Below are 18,499 nucleotides of genomic sequence, written 5' to 3'. Positions count from 1 at the left end.
CTCACTGAAGCCTGATTATAATAATACATATTGTAATGTATGGATCTAAGGAATATGTGGAGCACAGAAGAAAACACAGATTCAAAAACTTAAACCATAATCAACCAGAGATAAACACTATAAATATTTTAGTAAACTGCCCTCCACTGAAACAATATATTTCTTTATGAAAGCTCTTTTTAAAAACTGTGTTTTATTACTAAATAAAACTTCTAGCCCTAAATTTAAATTTTAAAATACAACTAAACCAACAAATCTACTCCACATCCGTGAGGAAGTAACGCTAAATATTCAATAAAGTCTTTGAATTCGCATTTAAAATAATTGCTTCCATGTAGTGAAAATTCCATTAAGCCAGATTTCCATTGAGATTAGATACATTTATCTTGGAAGAGAATAGTGTTTCTGAATGAAATGAAATTTCTAAAATGCTAGCAAAATTGAGTAAGAACCAGTTTGCTAGATACTTGATAGCGATTGTTTTTGGTGCTTTTAACTAATCTAAATAAAGTATAGTAACAAAATGAAAAATGTCAAATGAATCTTTCTTCCCACTGACATAGCTCGCTTGAGCTATGTGAAAGACACTGCGTGTGTAGCAAACTTGTGACACAGGAAGTGAGCAGCAAACTCGGGGTTAGCAAGCAAAGAGGGGCAGGCTGCGCGAGCCTGAAACAAAACACCTCTTTATTACCCAATGGGCCATGCTTCACAGGCTTCTAGCATTCTCCAGATTTGCCATCAGCTAAAAAGCAGCCTCCTCATGTCCTCAGAGAGACCCTGGGAAAGGAATTTCCTCCATCACAAGTGACATGAGACCACAAAAGCAACAAACTGACACGGTGCAGAGAGCACCACAGAAACAAAACCACTTTGTATTTCTAAACTACTGTACACATTTTCAGTGCATGAAGTCCCCCCGCCGCAGTTTCACGAATACAGTTTGAAGTATTTTGGAAGATTTCCTGATGCAGTATTTTCCAGGTACCTAAAACTTTTTCAAAAGCAGAAAACACAATCGTTTTTCAAGACCTCAACTCTGTGGTACAGCATTTACTTCAGAATGGATAAATCCTACTAGACTTGGGGGAAAAAAAAGGTTTCCCAGTATGCTTACCTATGTCTGATTAAATGCAATAAATGCTTTGTGTGCTTTTCATTCACCTTTCAATGGACCACCAGTCCCCACTACCTGTGGCTTATTTTTATAAAGGGCAAATCGTGTCTCTGAAAAAATCAGCCTCTTTTCCCAGGACGCAGGACACCAAGCTCGCAAATTGAATCAGATAAATTACAGCTGTGACTGAAACCAAGCTTCTGACGGTCAGTCCACTGTGACCACAAGACTAACAGCACAAAATCGGGAAGAATTGAAAAGGCATATAAACTGAACCCTGAACTGAGTCCAGCCTCGTGGTTTCTCATAATCAGAGACAAGATGGGCTGTTGTCTTGGACTTTATTTACTCCTGTCACCTTAATGGGCCTTTGCTTGGGATTTCAGCTTTCAAAAAACTACTTATTTGATCCACAATTCATATACTAGAGATTTCACTAACATAAAACACAATTTCAACTGTTTTCAAATACTTACAAAGTTGTGTAGTCATCACCCTGATGTAACTGTAGAACATTTCCATCCCCCAGAAAGAGCTACACTGCCCTCACCAGAGGAAAAACAGAAGAAAAGAATGTGAAAGAAGAGCGAGAGAGGCAGAGGTGGAGAGGGGGACAGAGTCACAGATTCCATGCAAAGAATTATACCTTACTGTGAAAACAAATACGTAGAAATAAAATTTGCTAAAAAGGTAAACTTAAAAATATACTCCTCACTTTTTTCTAGACAATATCATTTCTTCTTTTTTCATTGGTTAGAAATTCTTTTATTCATCTCAAAGGGAGCAAAAATTGGCATCCAAAGGGTTCTGTAGGCATTTTCCACAGAGCGCTGGGACATGATGGTAAAAGCTTTTCACTTTGCAAATGATTTCTGACTGGGGATGGCTGGGCTCCGTCCATGTGACCTGAGGTATTTTGAAATAATATTCTGACTGCAACACTCAGGACTCAAAGGATATGGCCTTTCAGGCCTTAGCAATCTTGTTTTGTAGCCCTGGAGAGAGAAAGATGAACTTGTCCACGGGAAAGCTGGCACCGGGTATGACTGTAATTCACTTCTGTGCAGCCATCCTTTCCTTTACGAGGACATGCTGCAGGTTCTCCTCTACCCCGTCTCTCCAACTCCAAACACCTTTTTTTACTAACTTGCTCTACAATGACACAGATATGGGCATATAACAACTTTCCCCCCAAATTTATTTGTCTTTCAAATTTGGTAGGGCAGTAGAATAAATGTCACATTCTCCAAATTATCATGTAACTTTTACAAACCATCCCCCAGGAATGACTATTAAACTTTGGAGCATCCTGAGCCACATTTCACAGACATATATGGCCCTGTGATCTTCTCAGAGAGAGTTGTTTTATCACTTAGATAAAATAGATTTCATTATAGATCACTCTACATAGCCCTGAGAAACAGAAACTTTAGTAGCTGTCTGCTTTAAAAAAAAAAAAAAAAAAAAAAGCCAAAATACGTTCTTTTTTCCTATCTGGGTAATGCACAATTTTCTTCACATTTATTCCCTAAAGTAATCAATCTCCAAAAACTGTATAAAGAAAAATATCACATTAATCCACAGTTAGGAAGTTTGATTTTTGTAAACTAAATCTAGGCTGTAGAATAAAACCAGTGACCTCTGTGTATACTTTTAAAACACTATTTTGAATTGTCTTTAAAGAGTGTATTCTAACATATGAAGACTTACCCATATAGCAACGTATTTACCCTTAATAAGTCATGGTCCCAAAAAGCTAGAGCTAGCATACAAAGGAATTGAAAGAGACTCTCAGATAACACCTAGTCACTTTGTTAGTCTATTTCATACTTGTTATAAAAGAGCCATGCAAATTAATTCTACTTGAAACATTATAAATTACTCTAAATTACTTGGAGGTTTTGAAAAATATTTCTGTCATTGCATGATTTGAAAATTTACATAGATTCATTAACACAGAAATTGAAATCAACTGTCAGAAATTTTTTAGAATAAAAGATAACTATAAGGCCCTGATCTATTATAAAAACACCTTCTCATGATTAAGTGTTGTGTTCTCAGAGGAATTGTCATCTTTTGACAAATTTCTCTTGTGTCAGCTTTCTTTTGAGTCAGCTTTCTTTCTCTGTGACGGTGCACCTTACCTTTCGAATCCTTTGCGTAATTTTGTTAAATTGAGCTATAAAAAGGATTCAACTTGGGCTCATCCCAGTATAAATTATACTGGATGCAATTCTGAATAAGCTCTACTGGCTAGATTTGTACTGTTATGACAATGATTTGTCAAAATAGCTACACAGCTGCAGTCGCTACTTCAATTTTAAAAGTATTGGTGTAGCATTTTATAAATTACTATGGCAGAATTTCCAATGGACCAAAGCAACATAGCAAAGCTAATCATGAGTGGAAGGTTATAAAAATCAACTAACCACTTTAATTAAACATAAATACATTACATTTTAACAAGGAAACTGAAACAGAAACATCTTTTAACAAACACAAGAACTCGTAGAATATCACTTGTCCACAAAATAGCTATTTTAATATTTAATGCCATAACTAGCACATAAATGAAGATATAGCTTTTAAACATCATATATATATATTTTTATTTAGGGATAATATTAGACAATTTGAAAATCTGAAAACAACGTAATTGACAAACTTTGCTGTCTCTCAAAAAACGTTAAAATTAGTTCCAAATATATCACACAACTCTGTACTTAATACTAATTGAGAATATAAACTGAACTATGAATTATCTGTGCCTCAGTGCTGCTTCTGTACATTCAGGACAGACAAATACAGGTAGAGAAATAATGGCACATATAATAGGAACCAATGTTTTAGCACGACCTAAAAAGTACAGTAGGAACACATGAGTATCTTAGAGAGCATAAAAATTTAAGAGGAACATTCCTGAGGAATTAATGTTTAAGCTGCAAATTGAAATAACTAAGAAAAGAAATACACTAGGGAGACAGAACATAGTGTGGAAAGATTTGAGTACATGCCACCTAGGAAAAGAGAACATGAAGGATGAAGTGTGAAGAAAGGGGAAAGGATGGATATGACTGAAGAAGAAATGAAGCGATGAAGAGCCTTTTGGCACAGGAAGCCTTGTCAGTGAAACACAGGGATACCAAACCTGCTGTTGAGGACTTCTGCATCTTTTCATCAGTGATGGCGGACAGGGATTTTCTTTGCAGTTTTGTTACCTGGCAACTCTGACCTTGTAAGACAACTTTGAAAGTTTCCTTTTTGGAAGAGTTGGAGAAGGATTAGTCTTCTTTAAATGTTTAAATTAGGTCTTCTTTAAACGTTTAGGACAATTTAGAAATAAAGCCATCATGTCCTGGTCTTTATTTTCCATGGGAGATTTTGCTAATGATTCTATTTCCTTATTCATTACTGTTCTATTCATGTTTCCTACTTCTTGTGATCTCATCTTAGGAGACTGTATTATCCAAGAATTTGTTCATTCCTTCTGGGCTACTGTATTCACTCACATATATTTATTTGTTCTTAACAGTCTCCTATAATAGTCTGTATTTCTATAGCTTCAGTTTTAATGGGTCCTTTTCCATTTCTGATTTTGAGTCTACACTATTATTTAACCTAGCTAAAGATTTATTTGATTTTATCTCCTCAAAAAACCAAATCAGTTTTGATGATCTGTTTTTTCTTATTTCTAGCTTTTATTTCATTTATTGCTACTTTGATTTTTATTATTTTCTTTCTTCTCACTTTGGTCTTGGTTTGTTCTTATTCTACTTCTTTGAAATGTAGCTATTTTTTCTTTCTTAAAATGGATGTATTTTTTGCTATAACCTCCCTTGGTAGAATTGCTAATGATAATATTGTAGCTTATAAGGTTTGCTATATCATATTTCCATTTTCACTTGTCTCAATTTTGAAAACTTTTTGTATTTTAATTTCTCCTGTGTCTTTTTAGGAATATGTTGGTTGATTTCCACACAGTTGTGGATTTCCCCAAATTCCTTCTGTTATTGATTTCTAATTTTATTGCACTGTGGTCAGAGAAGACACTTGACACAATTTCAGTTTTCTTAAATTTCTTAATATTTGTTTTATGGCCTAACATACACTCCCTCTGGAAGAATTCTGCACATACACATGTATTCTGCTGCTGCTAGATAAATGTCTGTTTGGTCCACCAGCCTAAGCATAGTTAAAATCCTGCATTTCCTTTAAGGCTTTCTGCTTGATATTTCCAATGTTGAAAATAACATGCTGAAGAGACCCAATTTTATTGCATTGTAGTGTATCTATCTTCAGATCTTTTAATATTTTCTGCACACACTCTACAGTTTGTGCATATATACAAACAATGTCTTCATTTTACAGTTTTAGACAGTCTTCTTTATCTGATAATATTGCTACTCCTGCTTTTTCTTTTTTCTTTGTTTTTTTGTTCTTGTTTCTGTTTTTTATTTCCTTCCATGGAATACCTCTTCCCATCTTTCTATTTTCAACATATAGGTATCCTTAAAGGAAAAATGAGCCTCTTGTAGCTGATATATAGTTAATCCCTATATTTTTTTCTTCTTATTCATTCCACTACTCTAGGACTTTTGATAGGAGAATAATGTACATTTTCATCAGAGTAATTATCGACAGATAAGGGCTTATTGTATTTTATTGTTTTCTGGACATTTTATACAGACTTTGTTCTCTTCTCTGTTGCTATCACTCTTTGTGATTAGATGATTTTTTATCAATTTGCTTTAATATCTTACCCTTTTTATTTAATATAGGCCCACTGTAGATTTTTGCTTCATGGTTACCAGGCGGCTTATAAAAATATCCTAGTTATAAAAAGGTCTTGGAGTCTAATAACAATTTTATTTTAATCATATACAAACACTACATACTTTTACTTCACCTCACAATTTTAAGATTTTAATGCCAAACTGTCTATTTTTTTTAAAATGGGTGCTCCTTATCAAACTATAATAGCTATTATTTTGTGAATATTTTTCTTTTAATCTTCACGTTAAAGATATAAGTGATTTTAAAAAACACATCACAGCCTGAGAGTACTCTTAATTTGTATAATTAATTATAGCACTAAGTGTTTTGCTTTCAGGTTTTGGTGGTACTAATTGTGGTTCTTTACAGCTGAGAGAACTCCATTCAAAATCTTTTATAAGATAAGTCTATTGATAATGAGCCTTCTCAATTTTTACCTAGGAAAATCCTTACTTTTACCTCATTTCTAAAGGATAGATTTGCAGAGTAAAATATTCTTGGTTTGCAAGGTGTGTTTTCTTCAGCACTTGAATGTAATATCTCACGCTCATGGACTCTAAGATTTCTCCTGAAGAGTCTACCTCTAACTTTACTGAAAAAATGTTTATACAGGATATAAAAAAGGACTTTTCTCTTGCTTCTAATATCTTCTCCTTGACTTTGATTATTGACTATTTGATTATAATTTGTCTTACTGTAGTCTTGTTTGGATTCAATTTGACTGGAGAAGTTTGAGCTTTGTTTACATGGATATTTGTATCATTTTCTAGTTTTGCAAAGTTTTCCAGGATAGCATTTTTATGAGTTACTAATCGTTTGTCCTTTTCTTCTCATTCTTAAAGCTCTATAATTAGAAAATGTACCTTTGATACTCCCTAATAAGTCTCAAAATGTTTTCCCATTCCTATTTGTTTTTTTTCTTTTATATACTGTCAAATAATGTGTTAGTTCTCTGATTCTGTTATATTAATTGTGCCATTGGCATTCTTGAAGCTTTTATTTCATTTATTGTATTTTCTAAACTGAGAATTTTTGATTTTTAAAAATAGATTCCATTTCTCTTTGGATATTTCCTTTTAGTCAATTACTGTTTCCATTATTTTACTTAACTGTATAATTTTATTTTCTTGATAATCATCAAGTTTTTTCAAACATCTACTTTGGATTCCTCTTCAGGCAGTTCATACAACTCTGTTACTTCACTAGTGCTTTCTTTTGATTCTTTAGGGCTACCATGCTTCCCGATTATCCTGACCCTTGTCTGGGAAATCCTTCTACCAGTTGGCCCATCCAGAAATTCTGGGGAAGCTGTCTACATGGCACACAGTGGGCTCATGCTGGAGTCCTTGGAAGGAAAGCCTGTGATAGCTCGGTGACTATTTCTGGGTGTTTTAAATTTTTTTTCCTCTTCAGTTGTTTCAAAGTTCAGGGTGTTATAATCTTTTGTAATCAGAAAAATTGCATGAGGGGGTACCTAAAATAAGATATCTATGATGAAGTATATTTTTAATAAATAATTAATTTGAAAACTTTGGGCAATTTTTGACTTAGATAAAAGACAGAATTGTAGAAGAATAAAGGTTTATACCCTCTAGACCAGCTATTTATATAACACCTTGAAATATTTATGGGAATATAGATTTCATGTCCCCAGGATAAGCAGCTGTTTGATAAATAGTGGGAGCTATTTCTTTGGACATAAAGTAGAATCTACTTAGATTGGAGAATTTTTTCACTGGATTTTAAAAACCATACCACTGAAAGCGAGCAATTCAATCAAACACAGAAATAGATCATTTCATGTAAGTTGTCATCAGTGATACCAAGCTTGCCTTACGTAAGATGATTAGACATAACATTCCTATGCAGATTCTACTAATTTCTGTAGGACTTAAGTGGCATTTAGATTTCCAGAATGGAAAATTAGAGCTTTAATATTAAATCTGCTTTAATAATCCATGGATTGCGCTCTGAGAATAGAGCACATTTGCGTGTGCTTCTGATTTCCCCCGAACCCTGTTTCAGAATGTTAAGCAGCCAGTTGCTTTAGTACTTACTTCATGGTGTCATGAGTTAGTTAAAGCTTTGAAACTTCTTTATCCTATGCTGTTGTTTTGGAGTCAGTAAGAAATATCTCAGGATAAGGCCTTTTAATAGATTTCATACATAGACAAATGCTGGCTATTACCTGAAATAAGGAAGGAAGACCCTTTGACACATGTGGGAGGATTTTTTTCTTGTTAATTTTTGATAATGGCTTAAACATTGCTTTGACTGGGGCTGGGGATTTAGCTCAGCAGCATAAGTACCTGCCTTGCAAACAGGTGGTCGTGAGTTCAATCCCTGGTACCAATAAAAATGAAAAACAGAACAAAACATTGCTTTGATTAATCAATAAAATGTCTGCTAATCAGAGCTGGAATAAAGTATAAACATTTTTTATGAGAAACTCCAGTATGATTTTACTTGTTAGTGATTGTAAAATAAGCAGACCTTTTTCTTCTTCAAAAATAATTTTAAATGGATTTTAGTAATAGGTATTCTAGAAATAAATGTCTTGGCCATTTATGTTATAAGACAATGAGATAATAATAATTAAAATAGAAAAGAAACAAAAGCTTAGGTTTCAGTATGGACATTGAGTTTTTCAAAGTCAATTTATATAACATATATCACTTACACTGCGCCAAGAATATTTCAATAATATTGACTGTTGTAGTCAGGGGTTGTGAGAACAATTAGAACCAGGACACAGAATTTGTAATATTATTTTATGATGGTCACTCAGAATTAACACAAGAAAGTGTAGGAAATCTGTCCACAACACTAAAGACCCAGAGTGTTCAGCCAAGAGCCTGGATCCCACAGTACTATCCTACATGAATTCAGATGAAGACCCAGAGCCCATGACAGTGCCTCCCACGGGTCAAACTGGAGGTCTAGAGCCCAAGAGAAGGACTCACACAAGTCTCTTTTATGGCTCTATGCTGGGAAGGCCCAAAGGTCAGCAGTGGAAGCTAGAAAGTCTATGCCAGCAGGGTGAAGGAGCTGTGCTGGCAGGTTGAGGATTTTATACTGGAGCTAAGAAGTCATGCTCAAAATAAGAACCAGGGCTGCCCTGAAAAGTACTATAGCCATCCTCAGCGACACGAAGATCCCGAGCTCCTCCAATGATAATAACAGTCGAGTACATGCCCTAAAGCCAGCATAAGTTTCTTTGGGAGATTGAGCACCACATATCTTCCCCTCCAGAGCCAGGAAATGATGCCCAATGTAAGTACCAGAACTCCCCCAAAGTGAAACACAGTCACTCTCACCAACAAGGTCCCAAGCTACGCTGATGACAATGGTTGAACTCTGGGGAAGCTAGTCATGACGAGCTCCTCCAGGGGAACCAATGGCTCAAACAGCAACACTTAGAGAAACCCACAACGCCTCACTTTTCTTCTCCATGTCTCTATGCTGACAATTTTCTTCAGTTGCACCATCTATGTTCAGCATCATGCTGACTTATTCAGCTGGCATTAAGTTAACCATTGGTTTTTAATCCATAATATTTACAATTTGAAATTGTGACTTAATTAGGGCAAGAATCCTAGATCTTTCTAAAATTAACCTATTAGCTTAGAGTTTGTGGTCCTTTTAAATGTCTAACCTTTTTCTAAACTACTGAATGAGTTTCAAACATCTTCTGTGGACACCTTAGCAATTGTAAGATAACAGCACTAATAATGACCAAGACTTCCAGGTTATACAATACGTATTAGTTACTGGTCTAAACTGCAAACACAGATTAACATATTTAATTCTCATTAGGAAATGTTGAGATAGGAAACTGTTACAGTTTGTGTCTAGGTGGCCCCCCACATCTCATGCAGTCATGGAGACAGATGAATCTGGGGTTTGTGATTGGCTTATTGTCTAGTGCTTGGATTGATGGTGTGAGTGCTGCACTGGTCCAGGGGCCCCTGGCATACAATATAAGAGAGGGAAAGAGACGTGCTTTTCCCCCATTTTGCCCTTTTTGCTCTTGTTGCTTGTGGCCTCTATGAAAGGCTGCCCCTAAAACCACACCTCCATACCTCAGAGCCCACTGAGTGGGTACTGAAACCTCCAAATAACTGTAAGCTAAATAAATCTTTCCTTCCCTAATTTAAGGCATCAGGTCATTTGTCTCAACAAGGAGAGAAAAGTTACCAAGGCAGAACTCAGTTTCCACATGAGAGAGCTGAAGAAGACGACAGTGATGAGAGAGAAGAAAAAGCTCAGAAGGAGATAAATTGGCCTGAGGTCAAATGGCAGAGGTGGAATTAGAACTCAGGTGCAGTCTTTATTCTGTTCCTTATGTCACTGCATGCAAAGGGCCTACATTAACTTTAAAGAAATATTTTAATCAAAAAACATCACACACCTAGTCAGTTTCCCTTGTCACCTTCCCATGAGATGATCTGACATTCAGCGCTATGCTAGACATGTTACATATTTCATCTTCTCTCACACTTACTCCCTCCTGCCCTCTCATGTTTTATTCATGTCAGATTCCTTAGCTCTTCTTTCATCTGCTACGTAACACTGAGTTTTACCATCTTATATACATTTTCCTAGTCTATACAAGGCAGTTTCCTCATGTTGTTTAATTAGAAAGTATGTAGACAGAATCCTGAGATAACAAAGCATAAATACATTGCTTTATTCCCTAAGTTAATACTAATAAAAATGAGTTAAATTTTCACAATACTGAAATTATGAAAAGAAATTTTTACTCCCTTTTATAACTTATTCTTTATATTAAATTATTTGTTGAGAAGAAAGCTATACATTTTTTTGTTCTTTATGATAAGCCAAGGTCCCACAGTAATCTTGTATTCATATCTCAAAGCCTTAGGTATAACAGAAAATGAATAAATACCTCAATTCAGAGCAATGCTGGAAAATAAGTTAGAAAACTCTTAGTAGACCAAAATATATGAGAAATTGAGGAAGGAGATGGCTATATTTGATAAGGAGGCCGCTGCTCAACATCCATATGGAGGACAGTTAATTAATCATGGGTATATCAATGGAATCATAGAAATTCACATTCGTGCAAAAACACTGAGGCTGGATATAATTAAATGGTTGCTTACTTGCGGTTAAGGAGAGAAGCAATCAAGTAATTAAACCAGAAAAATTTCTATTTATTTTTGTGAGCCAGAGAGCCAATATTTAAGATTGGATTAAAGACAAATTGTGAAGTATTTGGAAGATTAGCAATGGTGATAAAAATCACAGTATTCATGTCCAGGAGACCAGCTACCAAATCTGCTCTTTCTGCAGTGCGCTCTGCTATTTCCTGTGCTCATTGAAGGTAGAACATTGGAATGAGATAATGAGAATTAAGTAAGCACAGTGGAATTAACTTGTAACCGCAGATGGGTGGGAAAGACTTTGCTTAAACGAAAAGAGTCAAGCAGCAGTCAAGTGACTTACATATTTTATCAGTATTTCCTTTGTATAGTAATCCTCTGTCAATTAATAATTACAAAGTACACTGGAGATCAGAAAGAATATGACTTCCCAACATGTATCCTTCTGTAAAAAAATAACAATTTGAATAACTATTCACAGTATGTGTAAGTTTTCACAAATACTTGCACGAGATTTAGGAAACCAGGTGAGAGATAACTGTTCCTACGTGAAGCATCCAGTAAGAAAAACACCTTTGTTAGGTTAGGAAGGGCAGCGTTACATTACACCAGCCCTTTTCTAACCCAGACCAGAGAACTCCGAGAGATCCCTTTTCCCCTCAGGAGGAAAGTGAGTACTTGTTTGCTTTGCTCCCAACATGGATCAATCCTACCAAAACTCAGTACTGGGTAGACCTCTGAGACACCAGTCCTAAGAACAGTACCTGTAGACAGAGCTTCCAGGCCTGCCTTGGTATCAAGCCAGATCTACAGTTCCAAGCTCTTGGGCTTATTAGACTACTGGGCTTGTACCGTTATACCCAGACTTCAGGGCTGCCCTCAAACTCTTAATCTCTGAGCCTGTTGATTTCTAGACCATCTGAAAGCCACATCATCCCACATAGCTGTAGGTTGGGCCAGCCTCAGTGCCTGAGGACACAGGCTATAGAACTGCTCAGGGCTGGGCTGGTCCCTGGAGACTGACCCTCCAGCCCATTGTTCATGGCTTCCTCACGCCAAAAGAAGTAGGATCCAGGCCTACTGTATCAAATTGAAGATCCTGGCTCATCCCTGAGCTGCAGTGGTCCTCACTGATCCAGGCCCTAGACTGCCATGGAGTAGGGTCCAGGCCATACCGATGGACCCAGGATTTGGGCCAGTCCACAGAGATTTAGCCCTTAGGGTTTCACACACACACCATACTCTGGCCTTTACGTGCCTAGGCCGCAGGCGGGTTTCTATGGCTCTATGTTGCCATGGATTCACGATTTAGGCCTATTTCTGCAGATTCAAGATCAACTTTCCCTCACGGACTCAGGCTCTAGGCCCATCCTTGTGGATCCAGGAACCAGAGCCTATGGAGAATTATTTCCAAATGTCCTTATTTGGTTGTAAGTAACATTACATTACCAGATAGAGCAATAACATAGAGGTTTTATCTTCCAAATGGCTCCAATTTCACGTATCATTTAAGTGCTAAGTTTCCTTACACCAACTTCCCAATATTATATGGACAATTAGACATTTGCCTTTTGATCTCTCGAATTTGTGATTCCATAGCAATCAAAACTAGAACATCCAAACTATATTATTTAGTTCCCTATTGCCTCCTGCCTCCCTAATTTTTCCATAATGCCTCTCTCCTCTTTCTTCTCTCTCTCACTCTTTCTCCCTCTCTCACACACACATACACCTCCGTCTCAGAGCCTACAGTCTCTCATTCACATAGACGCAGAAGATAGAAAGTTGTGACATGAACTGATTCTCCCTTATCATCCTCTCGCTTTGATTTAGACAATGCCAATTCCACTTTTTTAACACACCAGACTTTTATTTATTATTCCTCACCTCACCAGCATCTCTTTTTCCAAGTGTCCAATATTTTAACTTAGAATTGTGCATAATGTTCTTGAGAGTTTTTATTTCTCTGGTATGGCTTGAATTACTTTTTCTTCTCTCCACACTGTACTCAAAGCAATTTTTGTAAACCACAAATCTGCTCAGGCCATTCACACACACATACTTCCCTGCATAGGCATTGTACCATTGGCATTACCTCTACGTGCAAGGTAATGTCAGGTCCCTTAAAAGGCTTTATTATTATCTATCATTAGCTTCTTCACTATGATCTCTCATGCCCAGCTCTGATCCAGACCCCATTAGGAGCACCAACCTTAGGAGGTATATATACCCTTCTAAAACTATTCAGTAGCTTGGCCAAAATTGATGCCTACTCAGAATTTCAAAATACTATCTCATTGGAAACAGTGTTTAAAAAATGTAAATAGCCCAACATGCTGAGATAAAAACCACTCTGATTTTAGGCTGGTCCCTAATTCCAATCACTGCTGTGCTTGTAAGTGAAAGAAAATACACAGAGACACACAGAGAAGAAAAGAAGACCCAGCCAGAGACTTCAGGTGAAGAAATACTAAGAGTCACTAAAAGCTAAAGAAATGAGGAAGCGGCTTTCTTTACAAATGCTGAAAGGACAGAGACCCTCCTGATGCCTTGATGCTAGATGTTAACCTTCTTAACTGTTACAGAACTATTTTTTCTTTTGTTTTAAGCCACAGAGTTTGTAAGTTCTTTGTAACTATAGCCCTCTGAAACAAACATACCACTATCCTAGATTTCTTGCAATATACTAATGGTTAACTTTCAGGTCTCACTGGAAAGTAAGAAACACAAAGCAGATAATTTAGTTGTTTGTATTTACATTCACTGCCAGGTACAGAGATTAGCATATGGTGGACAATTAATAACTGTATGTATGAAGGAAAGAACACGTGAGTTTTTCATGATAGTAGATGCATATTGAGAACCAGGTAACATAGTTATTGAAACTATACATTCATTTTACCAGCAAAATGTTTACCATTTGAGATTTTACTGTCTTCATCACTTGATGGCTTTTGATTGTCACTTCTGAACACCTGTTGTTTTCACTTGTGCCGTCTCCACGCCCCATTCTGATCTCAGAGCTGTGAAGGTCCGGTAGAGAATCAAGCTCTTGGGGCAGACAGCCAGAACAAATGACTGAAACTCAGACTTGAGGCTGCCTTTTGTAAATGAACACATTGTTCATGAACTAAAACACACTGTTCATCCAAATTGACCTCCACAGGGGTAATCTGTCCCTCTCCACTTCCTGTCCTCTGGCTGCCTCGTACAGTCGGGCTCCTATCTTTTCTGAGAACTGTTTCATCTGATTACCCTCCAGTTCTCTGAGCAAACCCATATCCTTCTGACCAAACGCCTTTCTTGTTTAAATACCCAGAACTAATTTCTGCTTCTCACAGTCTAAGAACAGCAATTACACTGTTCAAATGTAGATCTGATCAGTACATAGCACAGATCGCTTGATAAATATGGAGGTGTTGGTTCCCAGACGGTCACCTGATCAGAAAGGTTACATCTGTCAGCCAATGACTAATGAACCATGGAGGTTAAAAAATACGACTGCCATTTTCCTGAGAACTGCTTCCATTTCTACATCTACTATACATACTAATGTAAATTCTGCTCTCCACCCTCATTTATTGTGCCCTTTTTGAATGTCAATATAGAAATTATCATGTAAATTTTAAAGTTTTTACTGAAATAATTTTCTCAATGCAAGTCATGTTCTGAAAGAAAATTAAACCATTTTACAAAGAACATTATCCCTAAGTCAAGGCTTTCATATATTACATGATACCATCACTGCACAAATAGTTTAAGCCTGACTAATTACCACTTTGCAACACAGAGATGAACATATTAGTATGAGCTATTTGGCACATTCAACTGTGTCATTGAAATACTCACTAATTTATGAAGAATTCACTCATTACGATTGCATCATACCTAAATATTCAATATTTTCTTTAAAAAAATTTTAAGTGAAAACCACTGTTAGCCCGGTAGAGGTGAAGATTAATTCAAATACCACGATTAAAACAGAGTATATTTTACCCATACAGATGTACTAACTGAAAATTTTAAAACATCGCAAAAGCAAAACAGCTTTCAACTTCTTCAATGGCTTAATAGTCATGTTCTTTTGCACCTAAATGTAGATGAAACACAACATGGTTTCTGAATATGATTTAAATTTATTGTCCACCAAAGGATTTCCTTAGAGACTTTTCACACAAAAGTGTCACTAGTCTTACCTGTTACAGGAGCGGGGACAGAAGATTATATACTTTTATCACTTTTTCCCTTTTTCTTAATATCCCACCACAGCCATTTATGTTACAACTCACTATTTGCTTCAGAATTTCTACCGAGTATCTTATACTGTCCACAAAAAAAACACATTTTAAGACAACAAAAAAAATCACATGATAAATATATTCAAATCTAATTGCTATGTATGTTCTCTAAATCAACTTTCTCTTTCTGCCCACTTTCTTGACCGTCTATCTTCCACATTTAAATTAAATTCACCTTTGTCTTAAAATTACCCTTAAATTTCAGTTTTCTTCCATTACCAGTCCACAAATTCTCTTTGTCTTTCCATTTTTTTCAGTTTTAAGCTAATATATAAGCTTAGTGATTTTATTGAGGTTTAGGTCTCTTCTCTTTTCCATGCTTTTATCTTTGATTTTAATTTACAACAGATGAAAGAAAACCTATTGTATGCTGATCAGTAAAATCAGACATTCTGCAAAATTCAGTGCCTATTTGCATATTTGACTGATGGGAAAATGATGACAGACAAAAACAAGAAAATACAGTATAGTCTGAATTTTTATATCATTTAATAGGTGCTAAGGAAAGCACAAATTTGAATTTTGAATTTCAGGAAATCAAAAATCTGATCACTACGGTTTTCTTTTTCCTGGTAATTAATTTTTATTTGGTCAGCAGACAAGGGAGACCAATAAAATTTTAGGTAAATAAATAACCTCATTATTTGGGGGTTTTGTTGACTTTGTAGTGGATCAAATAGTTTAAAAAGGAAAACTTCAGAAAATGTTTCAATATTTAAATATTATTTTACCACTTTGGGAAAGTCATTGTACAAGCCTGAAGACAAGAAAATGAAATTGAAAAGGCAAGGAAAATAGTAAAATGTACAGAATAGAGTGGAAAAATCCATTTAGTCAACAGACGCTATGTGTATTAGTAAGACAGGAATTTCACATGCATCTAAATTCACTAATTCTATTTTCCAGGTGAATCATCATTTTAATCACAGTGGCAGCAAATACAAATAAAAGATCATAAGTTTTTAAATGTGAGATAATGATTTTAATCTCTGGTCTACTGATTTTGGTTCATCAATACGCATTCAGCATACAAACAGAATATCCAGAAATCAGGTAAAATATATTGCTGAGATGGCACTGGTGACCTCTGCCTGCTGATATTAATGGCCTTTTGTGATTTCTGCTCTTGGTAGGCAAGACCTAGAGACTAATGTCTACAACACAGAACACGACAGAAACAGTGTTATATTGGTTTCCTGGGATTGCTAATCTAAGAACCTCAATTACCACCGAGTGGGTTCAAAGGATAGAAAGTTATTCTCTCACAGTTCTGGAAGCCACAAGTCTGAAATCAGAGTGTTGAAAACCAGCACTTCCTTAGTAAACGATAGGGGATATTTTGCTCCCTGTGTCTTCTAGCATCTGGTGGCTCATCTATGACCTATGGGTGCATCACACAAGATAAAGAGAAATAGATGTCTCTGATTATATCTTCCCATGGTCTTGTGCTCTGTGTGTTTCTAAAGATGTGTATGGCTGAATTCATAATTTCTCTCATTAATGCAGAATGATCTCAAGTAATGATATTTAGTTATGTGACTCTCCAAATAATTTCACATTCATAAGTACTAAGGGCTCAAATTTCAATACAAAACATTAATTGATTTTCTTTTTGGCACTGGGGATCAAATTCATGACCTTGCACTTACCAGACAGCTGCTATGTCACTGAACTAAATCCCCAGCCCATTAATTGATATTGGTAACAAATATTTTGTTTGAAAAATAATGCAGAAGGCTGGGTGTGTAATTTGGGGGTACAGCATTTGTTTTGCATGTATAAGGCTATAGGTTTAATTCTTAGGAAACCCCCAAAATAAATTAACAATAGTAACAATAAAAAAATCAGCAAATAATACATATAATGTCACAACCATGTGCTTTAAAGGTAAAAAAACAGCAGAGTTATAAAAGGATATAGAACAGAAGATCTGAGAAATTATTTTTAAAAAACAGGTTTCTGTTCCTACTTTCAATTTTCTTTTATTTTAGATGTTTATCATTTTTATAACAAAGCTATGTTTAAAAACATCTTTAAGGTTTCACTTTTTTTTGAAATGATAAGAAGTGTATCAGCTGTCATTTCTTCTTACCTGAATATGCTCCAATATATCTGAAGGAATTTCCCAGCACGACTTTACATAGCTTCAATCATACAGCTGCCATCAGAATTCTCCATCACTTTCTTTCCTATGAATACGAGACAGAATCACATATAACTAAAAATAAGATTGTGACTGGACTTCATAGACCAAAGAATCACATTTACATATAATTTAAAGGTTACAGAACATCTCCTGAACGTCTAGCTATATTTCCTATGCAAGTTGAAAAAGGTGTCATATAGTAGGAAAGCAGTAAGAAAATGTGTGTTTTTTCTTAAAAAAGGGACAATCACAGACTCCTGGATAATGGCAAATGCAGTGCTGGTCAACAATGACTCTTGTATTTTAACTCGTAATTGTGTCCCGATTACAACACAGACAGCCTCTGGCTGACGGGATAAGGGCCTTTGCCTCTCCAGCTGTACAGGTTGCTCAGCTACTTCTCACCTATCACTGGTCACAGCGGCCAGGCTCTCACCCTGTTCCCCAGGACCACAGCACCAACAGAGAAGAGCATGAGCAAGCACAGATTCATGTTCCTTTCATTTCCATTCTACTTCGACTGCTTTGGAAACATTTGGACACCTTGTCCTTCTGCTCATTATCATGCTGTAACTAGATAAGACACATCAAATGGCTAAGACTTTAAAATTTTTATCCCAACAGACAAGATTTACAGGCCTTTCCTAATAGACAAAACAGCATGAGTTGTCTTCCTTCAATTGAGTCGTTTCAAAGGTACTTTCAACATAAGTTTAATAGCAGCAGAAAACTTGACAGGATAGTATTTCTTCTTGCTAAATCATCAAACAAAAACAAGAAAACTAGAATGAGGTGTTGACACATACTTGTAAGAGGCTGAGGCGGGAAGATGGAAAGTTGGGGTTACGCTAGGTATTTTGTTAAGTCTCTGTCTCAAAACAATAAAAGTAATCAAATGGTTGGGATCTAGTTCAGTGTAGTGTGTTTGCCTGGCACGCATGAGACCCTTCATCCAGTCCTCAGTGTGGTGGGTGGAGGGCAGCAATGAGGAAATGTCTCTATTTTTTTTTTTGTCCTGGCCCCCCACAACTTTGCTAGA

The 18,499-nt window shown here is 36.1% G+C and overlaps 1 protein-coding gene across 16 annotated transcripts in view; it reads right to left on the bottom strand.

The window, feature by feature from the left end:
* The window catches only part of Gulp1 (GULP PTB domain containing engulfment adaptor 1), a 255,414-nt gene that overhangs the window by 151,994 nt on the left and 84,921 nt on the right, over positions 1–18,499 (bottom strand). For 11 of the 16 annotated variants that reach the window (XM_063259423.1, XM_013142555.3, XM_013142556.3 and 8 more), the window contains one exon: positions 17,407–17,503. The exons of 1 other annotated variant lie outside the window; for it this stretch is intronic. The gene's annotated coding sequence lies outside the window, so the exon portion shown is untranslated. Of the gene's footprint in view, positions 1–13,933; positions 14,919–16,580; positions 16,696–17,406; positions 17,504–18,499 lie in introns of those variants that run through there. 4 more of the 16 variants (XM_063259425.1, XM_063259420.1, XM_063259424.1 and 1 more) reach the window with 2 other exon arrangements.

Source organism: Cavia porcellus, unplaced genomic scaffold, assembly GCF_034190915.1.
Source record: "Cavia porcellus strain 051 isolate PalLab524CR breed Dunkin Hartley unplaced genomic scaffold, mCavPor4.1 scaffold_12, whole genome shotgun sequence".
NCBI classification, from domain to species: domain Eukaryota; kingdom Metazoa; phylum Chordata; class Mammalia; order Rodentia; family Caviidae; genus Cavia; species Cavia porcellus.
The sequence above is the reverse complement of the archived record's forward strand: the minus strand, read 5'-3'. Positions and strand labels throughout refer to the sequence as shown.